This window comes from Anomalospiza imberbis, chromosome 17 (assembly GCF_031753505.1).
Source record: "Anomalospiza imberbis isolate Cuckoo-Finch-1a 21T00152 chromosome 17, ASM3175350v1, whole genome shotgun sequence".
Taxonomy (NCBI): domain Eukaryota; kingdom Metazoa; phylum Chordata; class Aves; order Passeriformes; family Viduidae; genus Anomalospiza; species Anomalospiza imberbis.
The window spans coordinates 5,424,976-5,430,222 of NC_089697.1; positions in this window are offsets into that span (position 1 = coordinate 5,424,976).

Consider the following 5,247-nt stretch of genomic DNA (forward strand, 5'->3'; position numbering starts at 1 on the left):
TAAACCTGCTTTGGGTCACATCTGCTCTGCTTTTTTAAAACATCTGGTTAATGTCTCTCGTTGTGTGAAAGGAGCTCAGCTCCCAAATGGGGGAGCTGTGGCTGGAAGGGTTGAAGGGCTCTCACTTCTCCCTGTCTCCAGCTCCAGGCAAGGAGCTGTGTCTTCAGCATCATGCTCTGCTGGAAGTCCTATTTGCACAGCATTCCTTTTGTGCAAAACCTGCGCTCAGGACAGCTCCATGCTTCTTGCCAGAGGCTGTCCCAGCCTCTGAGCTGCCACCCCTGTGTCAAGTTCAGCCAATTCCAGTGCATGGACTGGGGGCATGGAAGGCATCAGCAATGGCCTGAGACATTTCATATCTTGCCCAAGCTACAGCCCAGGTGTCCTTGGCTCCAAGGCTTGTTCCTACTGCCTTCCCATTGGCTGCTGCTTGTGCAAAAGCCATCCCAAGCTTATAAATTCACCTTGCCATGAGCCAAAGTCCAGAGTACAACAGACACTGTCAAGCTCTGCAGGCAAAGCCGCTGCCGTGGCTCCAGGAATCAGCTCCAGACGTTTCCTGCTGTTATTTGTGCCTCAGCTCTGGCTGACAGGCAGAATCCATGCTGGGGCTGTGCTGCTGGTGGGGTGACATCCCTCTGGCTCCCTGAGGGCAGCTCTTGCCCAACGCTCTAGCCGAAGGGCCGGACTGCAGCTGCAGGGGTGTGTGCAGGAGAGGGTCCCCATGGCTGTGGTTCCACGGAGCAGCTGCTTGTGATGCTGTGGTGGCTCCTTTGGTGAAGCAGATATCCCCCAGTGTCAGGCCTGGGCAGGAGGAGCAGATTTTGAGAAAAGCTGCGAGCAGTTTTCATCCCTACCTCCCCCCTCACTTAACTTGTTTTAAACTGAGCTGGGATCCAAACATCACATGGTTTAAGTGTTTCAGATTCAGGCTGTGGCCTCCTTCGCCCATCCCTCGCTCCAAGGACCAAGACTGGATGATTAAGGGGAAACACCCTCGTGTCTGCTCCGGCTCTGCTTGCTCAGGCTGCAGGCGGGCCAGCAAGCAGCTGGGTGCTGGCAGGGAGGGAACATCCCAGCCCTGGGGCAGGGTCTCCTGGATGTGGCTACCAGAGCTCTGCACCAACCACCCATCCTCTACTGCTCTGCTACCAAATCAAGCCAGAAGCAGGGCTATAAATCTCATCTGCATGAGCTTCCCTGAGTTTTTCTGAATTGCTCTTGTCTATGGATACTAAGACTGGCCAAAAAGCAGAATTTCCATGCTGGGAGATGCCAATATCTTGTGTGTGGCTTTCATGCTGAGCTGAGGCAAGAAGCAAAACGTGTCAGATTTTTGCCCAAACGAGCTTTTCCAAGATACTTAATTAAGATTGTATCAAAGTATATTTTATCAGTCATAAACCTGACAGGAAATGTTGTGCCTTTATTGACCATGCAGATAATTTCAGCCCACAGCTGTTCAACTCAGTGCCTCCTTATTAAATATTTGCATGTCACCAAGTCAGTGGTTTCCCCGCAGCGCTTTCCCCCAGGGAATTTTGCAATGACACTTCCTGGCAGGGGCTAAGGGCCCCTTTTGCATAGCAGATTGTCACCACACTGAGGGACACAACAGGTCCTGAGCCCTCCTGGTAATTTCTTCTCAGGTGCCCCTTTTATCCTATAACCTGCAGGATGCTGGCAATCACTGCTGGGCTCCTGCAGCCCTGATGCTCAGTGTGGGAGAGAATGGCCAGAATGAGCATTTCTAGCATGAAATATTGCCAAATGGCTCGTGCTGCAGGGTTATTCTGGTCAATCCCCCTTACTAAATCAGCTCCTGAGCTTGAAACTGCAGCTTCCCTAACAGGGCTGATGGTGCTGATCATTTCCCATCTCACGCTCACTATTTGCAGGGCTGTAAAGCTCAATGATCATAAAATCTCAGGGCAAGAGTCATGGCTGCCTCTCTCTCAGGCCAGCATCTCAAACACAGCCATTATGTTACTAATAGTAATAATTCCTGCAACTGTATTTGCAATTTGCAGTGAGCAAAGTGCAGCCTCAGGAACAGAATCCAATAGACAAAACTTATTCACGCGTGCCAAGGGGATGCTTAAAAATAAAGCTGGCTGGAGATGAATAGATGTTTTGTTGTAAATCCAGTTACTTTGGGGAGGTCAGGGCTCAGATCAAATACTGGACCCAACAAGCACCTCTTACCTCACAGGAGGATTTCAGGAGCCCTGTGGAGCAGTTTGATCTGCACACCTGGAGGGGAAGGAGCCACGTACTTACTCACTTACTCATGAGCATGACAGCATCTGCCCACAGTAACTCTCATTCTTCTTGTTGCTGATGAAACTCGTGTAAAGGTCAGCAAGAAAACACAGAAATACCTGAGCATGTCTTCATTTCTTTTTAAAGTATCATTTCAAGATGTCTTGTAATAACCGAGCCACTGGAAATACTCGGTGCTACTTTTTGTTCAAATTGAAAGTACCTGGTTTTCACTTTCTATAACCCTCTTCCTCTCTCTGGGGTGGGTTTTATCAGCGCTATTTAAAAGTGAAGAATCATATCAAGAAAATAAGTTTCCGACAAGAGACTGAAATCCCTGGTTGGGTGAAAAAAGCAGCAATTTGCATTAGACTGCTTAAAGTTAAATATTTGGAGAGAGGCGGGAGGCAAAGGGAAGTGGGTGGCCAGGGGCTGTCAGGCTCCAGACCTCATGTCTGAGCCAGGAGTGTCCTGAGGTGAGCTGTGTTGCTTAAATGGTCTTAAATCACACTATCACCAGCAATTCGTGTTTAATGTCAGCCCTGTGAGGGCACATTCCAGCATTTGAGACCAAAAGATAAGAGTCTGGGTTTAGACAGTGTCTGTTTGTAATTTTAGATTTGCACATTGGCATCATCTTAGAGGAGGAAGAAGAGGTTGTGTCGTGGACTTGGTCTGGCTGTTGAAAGGCACAGTGCTGTGGGTGTTTGCCCTCCAGCCATGGGCCGGCACCGCCAGAGATGGGAACTCCGACTGGGAGGACAGCCTGGAGAAAAGAAGTTGATTGCAAAAGAGAAAAACAAAACACAAATATTTATAAGTCATAATTGCATCCTAGATTTGGGTCTGGATCCAGTAGAGGCTGAGTCATCCTCACCAGCTCACCCGGGGCTGGAGCCAGGTCCCCACTCCCCCGGGGTGTTCTCCCCTCCGGCAGAGCTCCGGGCTGGAGTGGGTGCTCCTGGGATGGGGAGGGACAGGGGAGTGTCCCTGTGTCCCTGTGTCCCTGTGCAGCGCAGCAGGGAGAAGGTGTGGGGCTGCCAGGCATTGGTGTGACCCCCTCTTTCCCCTACGTTACATCCGCGTGGGTGAGCAGAGCAGTACCCGGGACTGCCCCACACCACCGGGTTAATCCCTTCATCCCATAGCGGATGAAGAACCCTTCCCTCCGCTGCTGAATAGCAGAGGGAGCGGGCTAAGAATTAACACCCCCCAAGCCTCGGAACAAACCAGGCTGCGCTTGGATGCTCCGGCACGGAGCAGGCAGGGCTGGCTCCCCCGGACCACACACGCCACGGGTGTCCGGGGAGCCAGGCCGGCCTCGCCCAGCCCTGGGAGGGAGCCGAGAGGGAAAGCGACTCCTGGCCGGCTGGAGGGACCTTATCAGCGTCAGCTCCTCCCAGGGAAGGGCCCCTCACAATGTGCTGGCCACGGGTGATGGATCGGCGCGTGCATGACTCCTTGTTCCTGGTGACTCATGGATTCGCTGGCCTTCGCCAGTGTCATGGGAAATATTTTTTTAATAACTCAAAAGGCGGAGGGGGAGTGGGAAGCAGAAAAAAAAAAAAAAAAAAAAAAAAAAAAACTCCACCACATAGTTCTTTAAAAGTTTTTAACTTCCCAAATTGTTTCTGAAATGTCAGATCTTGCTCAGAGGAAGGAGGGTTTTCAGAAAACCCCCGCGGAGTGGCTGCAGGGTTGGTCGGAGGGGTGGGCAAGGATGGCAGAGGTGGTGCTGGCTGTGGAAATACAAGGGGCACTGCAGCTGGCCAGCAGCCGAGCGTGCCGCATCAAGGACCTAAATGTGGGTTTAAGGAGTGGACTGCTTCACCCCCTTTCTTCCGGGAGGATAACGTGACAGGGAACACTTCAGTGGATCGCCAGTGGGGGAGGTGGGAGGGCTGCCAGCGCCGCTGAGCTGGTCGGGCAGCCCCGACGGGCTGGGTGCAGGCATCGGGACACCCGGCTGAGCCCTGAGCCCGTGTGTGCGCCCCGGTGCCAGGGCAGAGCTGGGCATTTCCCACCTCCTGCTGCTGCTGAAAGGGGAGGCTGCTGAGGAGCAAGGGGAGCGACGGGTGGAACTGTAGCCGTGTGCCCACCTGCCTGAGTGGAACTCAGGGACACACACACCTGAGGGGGTGATGCTGCCAGCTGAGGACTGCCCCCCCAGGAGCACCCGCAGCTCCACTCTGCCTTGTTTTGGATCCGGCGCCGGCTTCAGGGGCGACCGGGAGTGGGAGGTGTTAACCCCTACAGGGATGCCCCAGCGGAGCACAGACACCGCTGCGTGCCTGTGCTGCCTCCAAAGGGCCCCACAAAGTTCCCCGGGTTCCCAGGGAGGCTCAGGACGTGGTTTATCTTTGCCTGCTTTCCCATCTGAAGTTTTGCCTCCTTCCGACTTCAGAGGAGGGGGAACGTGGGTTGCAGCCCTCTGGGAAGGCGAGGTGTCCCTCCTGGGGATGGGAAGGAACAGAACCTGACAAAACAACATTTCCCCTGCAATTCGCCGTGTGTTAGAGGTGTTGAATAAAGAGAACCGCAACCCAGCCAGGAGATTTCAGCCTCCTGAAAATCACTTTTGTGTTACCAGCTCCGGCTTCCAGGTAACACACCGAGCCAGCCCGCCGGGACGAGCAGTGCTGGGCTCGGGTGGGAGCACCCCCAGCCCCTCACCCGCGGGGCGACGCGCCCTGAGGACCGCGGCCGCCGCTCCCACGCGTGTCCCCGGCACAACCAGGCGGTTCCCCCGCCGCGGGCCGGGACGCGCCGGCGGCGGGGGCGGCCCCTGGCCCGTGCGCGCCCCGCGGAGCCCGGCTGCCCGGAGCCTTCTCCCTGGAAAAAAAAAAAAAGCCACGGAGGGAGGGGAGGGGCTGCTGCTGCCTTTTCCCCCATCCTCCGTTTCCGGTTTGCTGCCATATTACTCTTTTTTTTTTTTTTTTCATTTTTTTATTTTCCCCTCCCCGTGGTGCTCCCCCCCGCCCCGCA